The 19,580-nt window shown below is 43.8% G+C and overlaps 1 protein-coding gene across 3 annotated transcripts in view; it reads left to right on the plus strand.

The window, feature by feature from the left end:
- The first annotated feature begins 2,069 nt into the window (after positions 1–2,069).
- ASPHD2 (aspartate beta-hydroxylase domain containing 2) overlaps positions 2,070–19,580 on the plus strand; it is a 298,911-nt gene continuing 281,400 nt past the window's right edge. The window contains exon 1 of one of the 3 annotated variants that reach the window (XM_085633505.1): positions 2,070–2,197. The gene's annotated coding sequence lies outside the window, so the exon portion shown is untranslated. Of the gene's footprint in view, positions 2,198–2,817; positions 2,937–19,580 lie in introns of those variants that run through there. The other 2 variants (XM_085633509.1, XM_085633511.1) reach the window with 2 other exon arrangements.

Genomic DNA, 19,580 nt, shown 5'->3' on the forward strand with positions numbered 1-19,580 from the left:
TGTTTGGAGTTGGCTTTCAAGACAGCTGTGGCTATTTGATATACATTTGCTCTGCTGTGTCAAGGACTTTTTGAGAATGTCCTCTCAGGCAGCTTGTATTTTGTGTTCTATGTGAGACCCACAGTAGAGGGTTTTCAGAGACAGGAAACCAGAAAGGCAGTCTTAGATTTTCTCTATGACACATGATGTATCATAAGAGTACATGTAATATGTGGACCAGAAAGTGACTCCACACGCCCACTCTGGTGCAGAATTGCACCAACTAGACCCATGAGTAAGAGCACCACCCGGAAGGGCAATGCTGTCAAGTTTATTAAGTGAGTAGGAAAGAGAACTAAAACATCACAGGAAGTAGTATCACACAATATTTGACAGCAATGACATTAGAGGACGTGACACCTGTAAAACAATATATATAAAAGCAAAATATATGTAACATTGAATAGGACACGTTACAACGCAAACATTTACAACGCATGCTTTTACAACACGGTTTTTACATCGCAACATCCCTTACAACGCATGATTTTACAACGCATGCCATCATCAAAATGCATTTTTAAACTACATTTACAACGCATTCCATTACAACACATACAATTACAACGCATACCATTACAACGCATAATACTTTTAGGGCAACAGTAGGGTAAGTGTTGGATAGTGTAGGGGTAAAAATTATTATTCCCATTCCAGTGAGTGCAACAGTAGGGTAAGTGTTGGATAGTGTACATGTAAAAAATACCATTCCCCCTCCAGTGAGTGCAACAGTAGGGTAAGTGTTGGATAGTGTAGGGGTAAAAATTACTATTCCCATGTACCCCAAAACCCATAGTGTTGGATAGTGTAGGGGTAAAAATTACTATTCCCACTCCAGTGAGTGCAACAGTAGGGTAAGTGTTGGATAGTGTAGGGGTAAAAAGTACTAATCCCACTCCAGTGAGTGCAACAGTAGGGTAACTGTTGGATAGTGTAGGCGAAAAATTACTATTCCCATTTACCCCAAAACCCATACCCACCCTAAAACTTTAAAAATCCCCATTACTTACCTTATAATGCATTGTAATGGCATGCCTCGTAGTGACATGCATTGTAATGGCTGCGTTGTAATAGCATGCGATGTAAAGGCTGTTGCATTGTAACAACCGCGTTGTAAAGGTAGTGCGTTGTAATGACTGCGTTGTAATGGATGTTTCCCGTAACATTTGTCAAATAAGACCAAAACCTCTTTGTCCACCAGTGTAGAAACCAGGTGAAATCCGTTTCATTTGTTGGTTACAGGCTGAATCCCAAAAAGGAAAATTCTTCCTTTGGGATTACAGAAGTTGCACAAGTTGTTTAGATGCACAGTCAGGCGTTTTTCAAAGATAAAAATATAAAAAAGTTTTAAATAACAAAGATTTTAACATTTCTTATTTACGACTGTTTCAATTGTTAGAATTAGACAGGTCTTGCTTGTTCCCAAGTTACAAGCTGCTATTAATGATTAGGCATCCATCAGCAGCGAGTGCAAACTGTAAATGTCCTGTGTGCATGTCAAACATAAGGATTCTGAGGATAAACGTCAGCTTCCTTCATATTCCGCAAAATGCATCAGGTTTCTAAAGTGCCAGTGCCCCCTCCCCCATCCGCAAATGTGTATTATTCTAACCATCTCGGTGGAGAGGGAACGCAGCAGTTCCTTTGGGTCATTGACTTCCTCCTAAATCTCTCTATTAGCTCTAGTTCCTCGCTCGGCATGCGTCGTTTATGTCATCCATCTCAGAACAGAAACAAAAGCGCTATTAATTTGAACTCAATCTCCGGAGTGTGGACAGAATGCTATGTCTCAGATGCTGCAGGTGGCAGTGTTCCTGGAGACTCAAAAGCCTGTCATGTTATGGTCTTCCTTACAAGTCCATTCTGCATTTTTTAGACCCTTATGGGGAGTGTAGTTTTTTAAATTGTACTTTAGGAGATAAAAAATCGATAGGAGTTCAATTAGCCCAATCTGATGGGAGATCCATACAGTGTGCCCTCTTTCTAACCTGTATTTTTGTATTCTATGTATATTCCTAATGGACGGCTAAATCAAAGCCTTGAGAAAACTTTAAGCTCAAACTACAATTCCCATCAGCCCAGGCGTGCTGAGACACCAACGAATGCACCAGAGTGAGAGGCTGGGTGAGCTCTGAGGCAGAGAAGCTGCAGCACGTTGGTAAGGGGAATTTTACTGCAAAATATACGTTATGCTTTTAACCTCGCAACTTTAAACCCATTGGCTTGAATAGACACCGATAGAAAGTAGAATACCGCTCACACGTACATATTACGGCTGGTGTATTTTAGTCATTTTGACTTGTGCTGCACACGAAATTGCTGATTTTTGTTCTGGCTGAATGAAAGCGTCTCTGTCCGCTGTCAGTGGAGGGCTGTGCCATGCTGAGACGGAGTCTATCGGGTCACTAAAGGTTGCATGTTGGCCTCGTGGCCCAGAGGGGGGCGTTTGGATGCCTGGGGCGTGGGAGACATTCCAGCAAACGCCTCAGCATGCATCACTGATTAGGGGTGTGATGCACGTACTACGATATGCACCAATTAGGGTGATTTTATCTTAACATCAGAGTAATGTCATTCCCACCAGAGACTGTATCGGTGTTTTAATTCGCAGCCGTGCATGTTGGGGGAGATTTGGGTATGATGAACTGCAGAAAGAACAGACACTTCCCTGCTAAACTCTTAACTGTTTAACAGCAGGTACTGAACATATCAAAATGCTAACCAGGTATCTGGGAACTGAAGACAGCATCTACCTCATTGAAACAGACCGATTGCCCTGCATGAGCTTGCCCGCGGATTGCTTTTGACTGCCACGCGCTTTGTGTCTGGAATTGCATAGCAGTGACGTATGAGAAGGCAGCAGACAAGAAACTTTTGCAATTCAAATTGATCCGTAGGTGAATGAAATTCCTCCATGAGCTTTATCCTCAGTGGCATTTAGTGATTTCTTTCTAGAGAAAGTAATGAATAAACCTCCCTCTTCTTAGGTTATAAAATAATATGCCATGCTAAAGTACAAAAAACTAGTAGTAGCGCAACATTTGTATTTGGCATAAAAAATAAGGCGTGCTTCAGTTTTGAAGATGAATCTCTGCAGTAATATTGTCTGGGGGCAATCTGGTATTCTTGCTTTTGAGGACAGTTCCTATTTCTAGAGGCAGAAGCACTATATAAATCTCACAAACTACATTGCCTCTGAAACGACAGACAATTGACGTGTAAACAGCTAGGTTTTACATAACACTTAACAGGTGCATTTGCCCAACTACCAAGTACTTGCAGGTCCGGTAAATTATTGGGGCACTGAAGAATGGCATATAAGGTTTTAATTAAAATATTTTGCATTCAATTGCTATTTTTTTAGGCGTTCCTTGTATAGTAGGTGGAAATTATCAGAAGTATGTGTGTGCGAAATTGCAAAGGTTTGAATTCCAGTATTAATCACAAAAATCTGAAAAAATGTATGCAGGTGGTAATCCTTTACGCAAAGTGTGCTTTTTAAAGTATTTTGGATGCAACTGTAATTTTTGCGGAGATTCTAATGAGGAAAATATTATCAAGGTGCGCAATCCTAACCTTGTGAATTACAGGTGAGACATGTAGCGCTCTCAAGTTTCCCACATACATGCATGAATAGCTTATCCAGTCCAGGTATTTTTCTTTGTAGTCTGGAACTTTTATTCCTGTTTATCCCTCATATAAAATCACTATTACAGAGATAATTTGAAAGGCTGGACTGGACAAGCCCCTCACGCACTGACCTGGGAAACTTAAGAGCTCTGGGCATGGCTTCAAAGCATTCGTGAGAAAAGCTAAGCAAGGTATGCATAGTTTTTGTGAGTTATTGGCCCCATCAAACACTAAGAGGAAACAACTGGAGGGCAGAGGAAAAAATTGAAGTTCCATGAACGAGGTATGGGCATACCAGCAATCAGGAATTCTGAAAGGCTAAGCTTGTGTAATAAAAACGTTGTACACTCGATGCTAGGTTGTAAAGATTCAATGGTACCAGATAACTTAGCATAGGCTGACAGGCAAACAGCTAATGCAAGCCTGGCTTTTATTTCTTCGGCTGGTACCTGTAATGCTCCATTTGTAATTGTAAAAAAAAAATACAGGTTCGAGAATTCAAAGAAGAAACGTGATTAGGGTAAGCACTCATTTCTGACTTTGCAAAGTCTGATATCTCTTGATGTCAAAGTTGTTGTCTGCATTCTTTCTGATTCCATGGGCTGCAGTTTTGTAGTTTAGTGAAAAGTGGCATGGCCACCTTCGAAAGCGATTGGTTTGGAGTTTGTAATTTTTGGATCTAACTGAGATCTGTCTGACCCTGTCTACGATTTGAATTTGGAACTACTTTTTTAGTGTTGAAATCAAAAATGCGAATCAAAAAATCATTGTGCGTAGATTACAACAGGTGGTACTGAAAGAACCTTATTGGGGGTAGGAGCGGAAATCAGTTTTTGGGAGAGCAGTGTCAGTGGGACAAAGGTGAAAGTTTGAACATTGCTTGTACTTCAGAAACCTACATGGTGGATTTTGCTTAATTTGGTTGCTTTTAGGTCACTTTGGTAATATGAAGTGCCACAGACCGAAACCTGCACTTTACATAGCTGCTAAAGGGCTCAATTTCGTGCTTGTCACTTTTGTTCAGTCCTATAATGTAAAGGCTTTTACATATTATGGGTAAAGCAAAACTACAAGTCACAGAATACAAAGGGCATTGGCTAAACGATCAGGATGGCTTGGTGTTACACATGACACAGGGCCACTTGGCAGCTGAGTAATTTATTAGTAACTCAGCAAACACAAATGTAACTAAAATGGTGTTATTTTCAAATGTTAAACCTCAAACTCTTCTAAAAGGCAGCATGTGTAATCTGCGCTGCTTGCGTGTCAACGGTATTGTGCAAAATATTAATGAAACTAAAAATGTTTGCCTATGAGCAAATTGGTTCCTTTTCATGTCTGATTTTGTCAGTCCCAGCTTTTAAGCAATCAACACTGTATGTTTTGGGGGAAGAGGAGTTGTCAAAAAATGTTAATTTGCTAATAAGGTTTGCTTTCTTTGACAAATCTAAATGAAATTTGGTAGACTTTTCATATCTTTAGTCTTCGGGTGGTATGGCATTTTGAGTGCAGATCTATCAAGGGAGGATAGAGTTAATATGAGGGGAGAGAAAACGTTTTCTTGTGCTAATAACTTTGGTGCAGTTTAAGGAATCTGCATGAGATTTTGCAGGCTGTTAGCAAGTTTAACCCAGTGCAGGAATTAATCAGTATTCATGCAGACCTAACAAAGGAGAAGGGGGCCGTAATCTTTGATTTGCTGATACGTTTGGTGCAGTTGCACAGATTTGTATGACATTTGGTTAAAAAAAATCAAAGGGTGAAAAGTTTTCGTTTGCTAATACATTTTGGCAGTAATCTATGAATCTGCACTAATTTTAGAAGGTTCTTAGTAAGTTAAATGAAGTGCAGGGATTTCCAATTTTATTGAGATGAGAAAGGGCAATGCTATAAGCAAGAGGGTCAGTGCTCTTTGATTTGCTAATAACTTTGGGCAGGTTCTTGGAGCTGCACAACATGTGGCACACACCTGGCATTTTTAATTTGTGATATGTTGAGTTCTATGCATATCAGTCAAGGTGGGAGCATCATTAAAGTGGGTGGAGTAGGCAAAAAGTGTTAGGTTGCTAATAACTTGGTCACTTTGTACATTTAACAAATCAACACACTATTCACAAGGAATTTACATATTTAGCTATCTGTTGGTGTTGGTATGAATTTCAAAGGTTAAATCTCAGAAACTGCGGTAAAAAGCAGAATACATGTACCATGCATTGATAACATTGGTCCCCTGTCATGTGGGATGCATTTTGCCAGTCCTGGCCTCTAAGCCATCATCAACCCTATCTATGGGCCCTATTACGAAGTCGGTCGGAGTTGCCTCCAACCGACACCACTGCGAAATCAGGACCAACCGACCTCTGGTCGGCGGTCCCGACCGCCTAATTACGATGTGACTGCACTATTTTCTATGGGAGCTTGTGTTACAGCCGTAAACCGCCTCCGAAAAGGACATGGCACATGGGAAGAGTTGTGATGTGTGTTGCATACCATAACGGCTGGATTTCAGGGTTTTCGGGTTTTGAAAGTTGAACCATAACTACCTTTTTTAACTGTGTTCAGTAAATGCTTACTGATCACTTAAACATAAAAAAGGTGGCAACAATACTGTAAATTCTATTTTAGAGCGATTTTATTCATAGTTCATAATTGGTGAGTAGCAGCTAATCCAATATGTTTTTTTAGGTTTTGCCTGAACAGCGCTTGTGAAACCTCTAATATTAAAAAAAAAAAAAAAAAAATCTTGCAAGGGGCTTAGAGACCAACTATTACTTACCTTTACTTACCATTGGCTGGTTCCAACATGGCTCCCACGTCACTTTAGTTACCGTTGGCTGCTCCCACGTCATTCTCATTTCCCTAATTCTTATTGACGAGCGCCTCGCATCCTTCTTCCTCCTGGGGTTCGAGTCTTTTTCTTGACATGAAGCCTGGATCGAGTACTGCTTCCGGTTGGCAGTGTCCTTCTACTGCAGGCTCCAGCAGATACTCTTTTTATTTAACACCGACATGCGTTGGTGGCATGCACTATGCGCACTTCCTGTCCGAGTACACGGGATCAGAGGTGCGCACAACGCCCCCATCAAACACACTCCTAAACTTCTGTTCCTTTCTTTGCATACATTCTGCATGCCGAACCATTCACCTTAATTATAATTACATTTCTGCTTCTTTGAACGCAACTCTCTTTTTGGAGGTCACCAGCTTGCTCCCGAGTGCGCTTGAGCCTCACTTCGGATTTGCAAGCCCTCCCAAATGGAGCTCAAACCTTGGCACTGATTCGGGCAATGATTTGGATACCTGTTGCAATCTTTGATCCTGGAAACAAAGGGCCTCATTAATGCAGCGACTCTGATGCTTTCAGCTACCCCATGTCCCCCACCCCCACCATTCACCATTGTTTTTGTTTTCAAACAAACTCCCCAGCCCAAAATTGCGCATTTGGATTGCCTTGCCTTACCCTAACCACAACGTATTTCTTACATGTTGCACAGCAGCAGCACAGCTTACTGTGGAAACAGCACTTGAAGGAAAAAAGCCTTATTACGTCGTCAATGCTGACCGCATCATAGTACTTTTATTTCTTTTACTTTGAGCCATATTGCACAGCAGCTTGCGCTACTGTGCAACTTGTAAAAACAAACATTGACAAAGCCAGTAGATTTCGCCTAGGTGAAACCTATTGTCTTTTCCAATGCCTGTTCCTATTATTATGGTACCCACAGAGATCCTTTAGATAAATGTCACATGTGAGTAGCTTATGTAGGCATAGGTTTGCTTGGCAATGGTTTGATCCGTTCCTGTCGCGGCCACTAGACCCAGCCACACCAGTGTGGTGGCAATTTTATCAATGCAAGTGGGGGAACAATGGGTGGTAGGAATTTTGTGGATTCCTGCAGATTCTAGAAGTTTACATCACAGAAATGCAAGATAAATATTCAATGTTAGGCGATGTTTGAGGTTTGCAGGGCATTGTAGGTAAGAAACAGTTGTGGGATCCATGCGAGTCACACCACCCGGGACTTCTCTGGTTGTCTAATTTTCAAAAAAGTCTGGGATTGGTAGGTTCCCCTGGGAGGCCGTCCAGCCCGGACCCAAATATCGTTGCTACCCCTGTTGCCAGTGTCTCCATTTTTGGTTTTGGGGCCATTTGTTTTTGCAGGTGTTCGGTTCAGCCATACACATGGGGTACTGTTTTTGTTGGGACAAGTGAGGGGGAGGGGGGTTTCAGGGTGGTAGAAAATATGAGATTCTCAGCAGATATTGGAACTTTCCTCCACAGAAATGTAAGAAAAATGCATGGTTTTACGCAAAGTTTGAGACTAATGGGGCCCAGTTCGGAGGAGCACATACGCATGCCATTGGTGTTGCTCCGTCCCTAAAACAAATACTCCGAGTTAATCCCTGGTGTCTAGTGGCAAAGGGACAAAAAAAAAAAACACCCAGCTCCCCCAGAGGGGCAGAAACATTGAGGCCCAGAGGAGCACAGGGCATGCCATTGGGGTTTACCCCCCCAAACAAATACTGAAAAGTAATCCCTGTTGTCTAGTGGGCTTTCCGATCCACATCGGTAGGGCAGATTGGTGGTGAACTGAGCAGATTGGGAGTGAATTTCCCCCATCTGTCCCTTGGGGGGCAGAACTACTAATAGAACCTGTGGTGGGGGGAGCATAATCCCATGCCCGGGGGGCTTCCCCCCCCAAAAAACAACAATCAAAAAATCTGTGGAGTATAGTGGGCTTGAAGGCCCCCTCTGGAGGGGAGGATTCGGACAGATTTAGTCCCCCGGGAGGGGTCTTATGGGACTCAGGGTAGGGGGAAGAGCACAGGTGTGTGCCTGGGGGATGCCCCTCCCAGAAAATACTGTGTCTAGATTCCAAGATTCCCTGGTGTCTGCCCCCTAACCCCCTTGGGGGGAGGGCAGATTCTGAGTGAACACCCCCATACAACCCCCTCTCCACCTCCCTAAATGGGGCAGAAAGGCTAATGATCCTGGAGCTGGGGGGAACACAGGACCATGTCCAGGGGCCCCTCCTGCTCCAAAAAATACTAAGCATTCCCATTTTCTGGTGTCCAGTGCGCTTTCTGTCAATGGGGGGCAGATTGGGAGGGAAATACCCCCATCCACCCGCTGGGGGTACAGAAAGTCTAATGAGCCCCTAGGTGGGGGGACCTCTCTCTCTGCCGCAATACTATCCCTGGTGTCTAATGGATGGATCCCTGCTTAGGGGTCGGCTTCCTGCGGCGACCCCAAGCAAGAATCTACGAGGAGAGATCTCATTTAAAAGAGAAAATTCTCCCCTTTCTAATGACACCTGCCTCATTTAAATCTGTGGTTGGGGGGCTCAAATGTGCCCCCAAGCACTGATCCAGTGAAATTAGCCTATTGGCTTATTTCAGTTTTAGAGCGCGCTGATCGCCATTTCTTTCCAAATCAAAAAAGACTTGGGCTGCTGGGGAAGCTGTTCTCCAGCAGCCTGATCCAGAAAATATAAAAAAAGAACCCCCCTGGTTCAACTACCAAAGCATCAGCCAGTAGCCGACAGATGCACTGAGGATGGAGTGCAGGCATCGACCAGTGGCCGATACACACTCTTAAAAGGTGAAATTGGCACAGTGAATGATCCAAGCCATGTTGCTTGAAAAGGTCCACATAGAGGCAGTTGGTGAAAGCAGTGAACTAACTGCAAAGGTGCAGCAACATTGAACTGAGTCCATGATAGCTCCACATCGCCTTCAACATTTGGACTAAGATGCAGGCATTACCTCTTCTTGCCCTGGAATCGAAGGGTCAAATCTACATAATTCAATGAACAGTTTCCCAATTACAACTGTGTGTGCCATTTTGCTCAATGCAGGTCCTGATTAACAAATGCAACCTGCAGTGTTGCCAGCACAAGTGCTCCTGCTAAAGAAAACTGCTTGTTGCACATGCATCTTCAGTATGTTTTAGCTCCCTTGAGCCTCTTGGGGGAGGGACATGTACCTCCCCTAAGCGCCTCTGGCGCTTCACACTAATTTTTTCATCAAGTGCATTTCACTGCACAGGCCACTACTGACCTGTCCACTCAAATGTATGCAATTCTAGTTGTATCGCTAATATTGGGATAGAAAAATTATATGTGCCCTAGAGCTTTGGTATAGGGGTACACAAAGCAGACATGGGCATATTGGTCTCATATTTGCATAGCAGTTCCCCTGTGCAGCTCTTGTGCCATGTCTAGCAGCGCGAAGGGGAACGATGTGGAGGGCAAATGCCGGAATTGGTGTAGCGCATTGTGAATGAGGGATGCATGAGTCGCTGTGTTTGACACATTGTTACACCGACAACAATACACACATTTTGTGTGTACAATTATTTGTGCAAATGCTGTATAATTTGTAACTGTAAATACAATTTGAGCTTTATACCATGCACGAAAAACATTGTGAAGCTGCACCGAAGTTCCAAGTTTGCAGTCATGATGTTTCACACTTGCAATGTGCAGACTTTTTTTCAGGGTTTCTTCTAAGCTTGGAATAGTTGAGCTCTTCATGTAGTGACTTTCGGGGTGTTCTTCCCCTTGGTTTCTACAGTATACTGAGGTAATGTCGCAGTCTCGCCATGCCTCAGGACTGTTGATGGTATGGATTAGATCCGCCTTTGCCCAGCTGTCTGGTCAAACTCTGCTACTAAAGTAACACAATTCAGAACTGAAGACGCCTTTCATCCAGCGTCTGATATACTTATTTCCCTGTTGCGCTTCCTGTATTGTGTTTCGAGCTGACAGCATCAGATCCTCAAATAGTTTCTTCTACCAATGTCAAAGGACTGTGGCTAGTGGAATCTCCTCACCTCAATCCTGCAAAAGGGCCGAATATAAAGGAATGCCACTCATGTCTACCTCTGGTTGGTGCTTGGCTAATCAAGTAGAAAACTGGGGTTAGGATGGCACAATTATATTTTTAGAATGAAAGAGCCCATTCACCTGCTCTGGAGACAAGCTGGTATACTATTTTCTTGGAATACTGAACTACCTTAAGGACAGTTGGCAAAACCTTTGCTGGCAGAGCAGAATTACAATCCTTAAGATTCTCTTTGTGCTCATGCCGACTAGCATATGCATACAGAAACTGAGCTTCGGACTTGGTAGAGATTTCTAGGCCTAATAGGAATCGCATAAAAAACTCAGTCTGGACTAAATCATATTTGGATCAGGCGTGCCAGATGGAAACATGAAATGACAATTCAAAATGTTACCTTACAAACACTTAGGGGTTTTGCATTCCCCACTGCATGCTGCAGTAACCAGGCATCTTCCTTTCTCCCAATAGAGGAGATGACCATTCACCTTTTCCAGGAGATCATTGTTTTTTGGCTCGTGGATGATATGGTTTGGATGCGGGGTTAAAAACTATCCTGTACTTTCAGGGTGTTGTAATCCTTCAGCCCGGTGCCACACGTCTCATGCACCAAACGCCCTTACTGGGAGCCGAAATACGTTGAGTACTCTCAATACCATACAAGTGGAAGTTTTGAACCCTGAAGTTATGAACTTATCCGATGAACTTAAATTCTAATGGAAGCTACTATATATGAGAATGCCTAAAAAAAGAAAGCTTCAAGTCGAAAAATGTTGAACATCCTAAATATAATAAATTGGATGTAAGAATAAAGTTGGAGTGCAGCATCTCTTGATTTTGAAGAATATACATTGATATGATTGAGTTACCTCCATTTACGGGACATTAGACTTGGGGTTAGTAGACTGAGTGAGGTTGTTGCTGGCACAAGCACCTGTGTTTCACCCGAAGGCAATTCTTTTTCAGTTGGCAGTGTATGCATGGATTCAGAAATCACCCTCCATTATGCATATAGAATTGGTGTCATGTCCTGTTTTGTTCAGTTCTGCATCTTCACTGCTCTTGATTCCGGAGCAGACAGCGAAACACATTTCCTAGGAAGTGCTTTTCATAATGCACTCATTGCAGCTGTAATCATAATTAAAAACATGATTAAATGCTAAGTAAAATAAGTTTCCGGCATCAAGTGTGACCTGCTGTTATTGCACGTTGCAGGCAAAGGTTCGATTTTTACTTTTATTGCAGTGGAGGAAAAGATCTAACTAGTACTGGTACTGGTACTGGTAAATATGTAAGTATATCAAAAAATGCTTGGGTGATTACTGGTACTGGTACTAGTAAATGATCTAACTAGTACTGGTACTAGTAAATGTGTAATTATATCGAATAATGCGTGGGGGATTCGGCGAGGGCCTTCACTCGTTTCATTTTTTTCAGGTAACCCGCAGACAGGGAGCAGACTTCTTTAGTTCAGCACTACTTTTACCATTATAAAATTAGGGTTTACCACATGTATGACCCATGCTGGTGGCATCTGGACTAATTTCCCACCTGCAACTTGTTTACTGCATCAGTGGATAACATGGACATAGTAAATAGATTACCATCCTAGGGATTGAAGAGGAAGTGATGCACACTGCGCCCTGATAGTAAGTAAATACATTTTTTAACTAAAAAACTTCTTTACTTGGCAATTGGTGTTGAACTACTGCATGTTCTCACCTCCTCCTCCTCCTCCCTTCCTCTGTCTGCTAGTCTGTTTATTATGTCAACACAATGGGTGAAGGTAACTACAAACGTTTTATACCATCCTCCTCTCAGGAGACCTGCCTTCCTCTCAGTGTTCATAGAAAAAAAGACCACTCACTACTCTGCAGAGTCCAGTTCTCACCATTGTGGCTTCAAAAACAGAAAGGGGCTCATTTCCTTAGAGAAGTCAGTCATTTTAGCAAAGGGTTGACAAAAATCGGAAGATTACAAAAATCAGGTTAGTTTTAAAAGAAACTGTTTACATCAGAAATGCCAGTGCTTCCTACAAAGTCTCACCATTAAATCTTCTTCTTTATACATCTGGGTCACCATCTACTGATCTGTGTTTGCTTCATACAGCAAAGCGTTGTCATTATCGCCCCTGTCGCCTTTTGCACATTTCTAGGGGGGCCGGGACCCCATCACTGTAAGCTGTAATTTAGTGACATGCCCTTATAAAGGAAAATTGAAACGAGAGACACAAGAATTGCATCCTGCCATTATTAAAGCCACGTATGGAGTTCCCCAATGCTTTTCTTTATCTCTATTCTTTTGTACATTTATATGATTACTCAAATGAAATAATGTAATTGTGTTGAGGTCAGACTGAAATTGATTGGGCCACCTGCCACTTTCAGGTAGCTGGGCGTGTGTAGTGAGTGGGTGCATGAATATGCGATGGGCATGCTGGCCTTCGAGGCTCATCCTATGTTTTAAATGCCATCCTCATAGCACTGCCTCCCCTAGGGCCCTTTCTTCCACGAATGTGGTCTGCTGCAGATAAAAAAGACTGTGAAAAGGATCCTTCCCCAGCAGAAAATCCGCCGAGATTGTGGTTTTGTAGTACATTTCTTTACTGCAGTCTTCGCATTATGGAAACACCAGACACTTTTTAACCTTAATCGTCGCAGTCAAGTATTTCTTTGGGTTGAAACAAGTGCCTGGCACTTGTTAAATGTGCGTGAGACACCCTAATCGTAATGCGGTCATACGTTTTCCAGACCTGTCTTGTGCTTGGCAACTTAGTCTCTCATTCTCAATAAATCTGTCCCTTGGAGTGTTTTAGGGGGTTTGCATTATTTATGCCAAGACTTTTTTTTTGTTTGTAGAAGCTTGGGAGAAGCACATTCCTAGGCAACAGAACCTTCTTTGAAAAAGTTACAAAATGAGAACTGTGCCCCTTTTCTTTAAAGGGGACCTCCCGTGAATGCTGTCACAATCTCTCAAAATCCAAGCTGACTTCATTAAACAAAGCAGCAGTCTAGGATGTCCATTGTTGGTGATTGTTAAAAATGCAGAACACTGGGTAAAGAGTACTGTTTTTCTCCTGTCCCCCGAATAACCCCTTTAATGACCATATCCTTTTGCCGACTTATGCCCTCATGATTGCAAAGGCCAACCAAGTAGGTTTACAGGGATAGAATTAGTTGTGCTTTTTATTACAGCGTACATCATCAACTAGATCACCTCTAAGCTCTTCTCTTGGTAGAGGGACATCACGGAATGCCCATTGTGGTCACCATGTCTTTGGCTCAGCCCTCTGGCTAAATTCCAAAACAATCCTTGTGGAGTGCTGTCGCAGGCCCAGTTATGATGTTCTATGCAGGGGCGCGAAATGCTTGAGCCTCCAAAGGGAAGATGCAAAGGAGTGGGGAGAACTACAGAAGGGTCAAAGGCAGACCGCTCTGGAGTTTAGTTGGAGGAGTAACAAAAGGACCACAGGCTGTGGCTGTAACGCGCCGTAGGCTGTGGCTGTAACGCGCCGTAGGCTGTGGCTGTAACGCGCCGTAGGCTGTGGCTGTAACGCGCCGTAGACTATGGCTGTAACGCACCATATAGAATGTGGCTGTAACGCGTCAATGAGCAGGATATGGGGTGAAGACCAATGAGGAGAGCGTTATCATTGATGTGGGTGTGGAACATTCAGATGAAAGGGAAAAAAAGTTTGTCTCAGGATTTAAAAACAATAAGATGGGTTAATAGGCAACTACCATAGCAGTGACCTGAGTAAATGTAGTTGCTGTGTGGATGGGTAACCAGGAGAGTGTGGAGACGTGAGGGTGAAGTTTGTTTTACCCCAACAGTAATACAGGAAAGGCGACTCCTGAAACTGGCAATTATAGCTGAACTAGAATATAATAGCATTGGAACTGCTACAGTACTCGCACTCTTAAATAAATATCTTTTTAGCCAGGTGTTGTGCGCATAAACACACAGAGGAGCAGAAGCAAACTCCCATTATTCTTGCCAAAATAGTTGCAGCCAAGCAATCAATAACACCCTGCTTATTGAAATGAAACTGTATACTGCTACAGGAAAGAAACAGCGGCTGCAAAGCGGTGGCGGACATATGTTTTTGTGTCTGCAAGTGCTTTTCAAACTCAATAAAGGCCTCGCGTTAGGCCGTCCGTGTCCATCAGTGTAAAGTTTGCATGCGCGTATGCTCAAGGTGTCGCCTGCCCTCTTCCTCTATGAACTGGGCGCCAACAGCTGCATAATCTGATCAGAATGTGAATGAGCCAGAGTCATTGTCCTGTAAACAGTGAATTATTGATGGTGGCAAAGCAATCACCTACAGGTCAAACTGTTAACAGGCGACTGGTGTCTGGGAATATTGTAGTAGATGAGAGGATTTGTAATCTGTCTGTGCTACTATGGCTACTCCAAGATGGAAACTGAGCCACAGCTGCAATAATCTGAACTATTATCGTTTGTTTTTGCATTTTTGTATAGCTGCATTCAAATTAAAGTGCTTTACATAAGAACCTTACCTTACACATTTAAAAAAGTTATATACCTTACACATTTAAAAAAGTTATATAGGAGTTTAAGCGCTTTGCCCAGAATCCCAAGATGCTGAATCAAGGTCGGGATTCAAACCTGTCCCCGAATTTTAAAGTTGGTACAGCAGCATGGCCATACCGTTTTTTTTGTTTTGTTTTTTTTTTGCAGATTTATGTAGCGCAAAATTTACCCCAGTTACATTACACAAGAACACATTCCTTTTTTGGGGAGGCAGGGGGGATTAAGTGATTTGCCCACTATCACAGGATGTAAAGTCGAACCCGAGGCTCGAACATTGGTTTCCCAGCTGCATAGTCTGCAGCTCTGGCCGTGAGACCACATTCTCTCTAGTTGTCTGTGTTGTGTGAGGAATTGACCTTCCACAACCAATGTAATAACTGGGATCCAGATTTCAGTGAAAACATGGTCATAAGACTTGGGAACCATAAGCTCTAGGTTCAAATCTACCCTCCCACACTGACCTATTTGTGTGGTCCCGGGCAAACCTGTTTATCTTCCATTTCATGCAGACATGGGGAGGTGTCCTCCTGATCAGATATCTAAAACCAGCACGGTCCTTTGAAAATAAGTCCTAAATAGGCACTATTTTGCCCTTAAAAGCTCAAATAATGAGTAAATATAGTTTTTTTTACATTAAAAAAAGCCATAAAACAAATAACCTGTTTGAAGCATGAACGCTGATGAGTCTTTGACCAAGGCTAACACAGCCTATTTACATTACATGTTTACGCCATAGGATGAGTCACCTAAAGCTGTTGGTTGTTGCCTGTGATTTTAGGTTTAAGTTGTTTGCAGATGGAAAACTCCTTCTTCCCTGGGATGTAGCAGTTTTGTGATTTCCAGGTTTGCGGCAAAATTGTCTCAGTCAGTGATATCCAGCGAGGAGGCTTCTGCAATACCCACTTTCTGTTGCAGACATTGTCTCTTGCATTCTAGTGACCATGAGCCCTAGGCTTCTGGAGGAGATAATGTGTGATGTAGTGTCTAAGCTGCTGGCTTTGGAGCCTGTCTCTGAACTGTAAATCGTGTAAATTTTAGGTATAGGGAGATTAAGTGATTTGCCAATAATTATTGGCAAATCACGTAATCTCCCTATACCTAACATTGTAACTATGTGTGGACTATGGTAAAGTTATAAACAAGTAGCATGCAATGTCACTTTGAAATGGCAAATCCCCAGTTGATGCACAGTGCTCCATTGCTGCTCAGCTAAGTTTGCTCTGTATAGATGCCAATATATAGTTACATATATTGATGTCACTGCAGTGGAAAGAGGAGGTCTCTTTCCACTCACCTCTGATGTGTGGTGAGACTCAGCCCACAAGACAAAATTAACTGAACTTCTAGGCTGCAAGTCCTCCTTGGGGTGGTGGGGTATGCGACCGCTGAAGATCGTAACTCAGATTGCGATAAAGCTATATGGATCTCGTAATCCGATGTTTGATGGGATTTTAACCATTCTAACATGCTTCCTGGTTTTTAGGTCTGGGTTTTGATAGCCCAGTAGTGAAAATGGCGTATTGTTAACAAGATAAACTTAGTGGGCTTCTGTTCCTCCCCTGTCAACCTTTGGCTTTCTTTGATCAGCCTATTTCAGCCATTGGAATCAGACTTTGTCAGTCATGCCTTGTGTCAGCCCAGTAGAATACTTATCTCTCACCTAATAGTCTTGGTTGTTCGGTTGTATCCTTCCACCTCCACTCCAGTGCTTGCATTGAATTGCATGATGGACTACTTTACAACTTTAACTCTATCCACTCCTGCTAGCTCCCTATTGTGTGCCTTGTTCTAATATGCTAAAACAACAGTTGATGGACAGAACGCAGAACAATGTCATACATTCACTCCAGTACAGAGATCTGGGCCTAAATCCATCGTGTTTTTGCTCACCATGCCATTCCAGGTTGAATCCAGCCATATGCAAATCAGTCTTGACCCTGTGATTCATGGGAACAGTCCAGCCCGAACTGCCAAGCCAGATCCTCCCTGGACTGCAAACAAGCATCCTAGGACCGGTTTCGGGGTTTCACCCCTCTTCAGCTAGGATAGCTTGATTCCAGTGGCATGCAGAGCACGGGACCCACTTCTGGGCATACCCGTCCCACTCGGGGCGACAAATGCTCAAACAACAGTTGATGGACAGAACGCAGAACAATGTCATACATTCCCCCCAGTACAGAGATCTGGGCCTAAATCCATCGTTTTTTTGCTCACCATGCCATTCCAGGTTGAACCAAGTCATATGCAAATCAGTCTTGACCCTGTGCCTGATGGGAACAGTCCAGCCCGAACTGCCAAGCCTGGTCCTCCCTGGACTGGAAACAAGCACCACAGGACCGGTTTCAGGGTTTCACCCCTCTTCAGCCAGGATAGCATGATTCCATCCTATCGAAGTAGATATGAATTGTCCCTTCTTCCCAGATAATAAAGAATTATTGATCAATCAATCAATCACATAATTTGTAAAGCGCACTACATACCCTTGAGGGTTTCAAGGCGCTGGGGGGGGGGGGGGGGGGGAGCTGCTGCTATTGGTCGAAGAGCCAGGTCTTGAGTTGTCTCCTGAAGGTCAGCAGGTCTTCAGTTTGTCGCATGTAGAGGGGGAGGGTGTTCCAGGTCTTGGCGGCGCGATAGGAGAAGGATCTGCCTCCGGAAGTAGTTCTCTGGATGCGTGGGACCGTGGCCAGGGCGTGGTCAGCGGAGCGGAGTTTCCTTTGGGTACGTAGAAGGAGAGTCGACTGTTTAGATAGGCTGGGCCAGTTTTGTGGAGTGCCTTGTGTGCGTGGATCAGGAGCTTGAAGGAGATTCTTTTGTCGACGGGGAGCCAGTGCAGGCTCCTCAGGTGGGGGGGGGATGTGGTCGCGGCGTGGGACGTCGGGGATCAGGCGTGCCGAGGCATTCTGGATTCTCTGTAGTCTGTTGATGAGCTTGGACGAGGCTCCGGCGTAGAGGGCGTTTCCGTATTCGAGTCTGTTGCTGACTAGGGCCTGGGTGACTGTTTTCCTCGTGTTTGTCGGAATCCATCTGTAGATCTTGCGGAGCATGCGGAGGGTGTTGAAACAGGTGGAGGAGACTGCGTTGACTTGTTTGGTCATGGAGAGTTTCGAGTCGAGGATGACTCCCAGGTTGCGTGCGTGGTCGGTGGGGGCCGGGGGCGGCCGGGGGGGACCCCAGTGACGTGGGCCACCAAGAGTCGTCCCATGCGGAGGGGTTGGACCCGAGGATGAGGATTTCCGTCTTGTCTGTGTTCAGTTTGAGGCGGCTGTCCCCCATCCAGTCTGCGACGGCCTTCATTCCCTGGTGGAGGTTGGATTTGGCGGTGAGGGGGTCCTTGATGAGGGAGAGGATCAGCTGAGTGTCGTCGGCATAGGAGATTATGTTGAGGTCGTGCTGTCGGGCGATGCGTGCTAGTGGTGCCATGTAGACGTTGAACAGCGTCGGGCTGAGGGAAGATCCTTGAGGGACGCCGCAGATGATCTCGGAGGCATCAGATCGGAACGGGGGGAGGCGGACTCTCTGAGTTCTGCCGGAGAGGAAGGAGGTGGTCCAGTCCAGGGCCTTGTCTCGGATCCCTGCGTCGTGGAGGCGCGCGCGTAGTGTGCGGTGGCAGACGGTGTCGAAGGCGGCAGAGAGGTCCAGGAGGATGAGGGCTGCCGTCTCGCCGTTGTCAAGCAGATCATGTCCTATTTTTACTGTCCGCATTATCATGTCTATTGTAGAAAATGGATTGTGGCGCTGTGTTGTAATCTGGGGGCCAGGAATTATAGAACAACCTCCAGGATTCTTAGTTCCAACACAGCGCAGCCAATCATATTTGATGTATCCCGCTTTCTTCTGTATTTATGGAGAGGCAGACAGAAGGGGCAGCTCAGCATGTTCAAAGATTAGGTTTAGGATCTGTGTTTTATTCATGTGGCATGCCTGGTTATCTCATGAACTTTTTGCTGTTCCTACTGTGACCTTGGGATTTTTATTATCACGTATTGCCTTTACTTTTCTTGTATATGCTGCTACTCGATGTACATATTTGAACTTTTTACGAAGATGTTTTTAATGTTATTATTGTATTGATATTTCTTGTATTTTTATGGCTATGCCGAATAAAGAATCAGGTAAGAATTAGAACATGAAATTAATCCAGTCCTAAAATATAATGTTTGTGTATTTGGGCAAAGGTTTTCAATACATGTCACTTTTTTATAGGAAGACATTCATTCTAGAAACTGTACAATTTATATTTGGGAGTTGTTTATATTGTTTCAAAATATGTTTTTGCAGTTATATTTTGCATTGAGCTTTACCTGTAGACCATATACTTCTCACCCCCTGCAATTTATCGGGCATTCAGGAGCAAGCAGTGCAATCATCCCATCCCATGTCATTACACTGTGTGTCCGGTCCAGAGTTTTCATGTGACAACCCAATGTGTTGTAGGTGTTCCAATTTTGCTTTGCTTCCACTTAACCAATTAAACTAATTCACTGTATAGCTATGACTTGTAAGAGAAAAAGCCC

The sequence above is a fragment of the Triturus cristatus genome, chromosome 11, assembly GCF_964204655.1.
Source record: "Triturus cristatus chromosome 11, aTriCri1.1, whole genome shotgun sequence".
In the NCBI taxonomy this organism is placed as follows: Eukaryota; Metazoa; Chordata; class Amphibia; order Caudata; family Salamandridae; genus Triturus; species Triturus cristatus.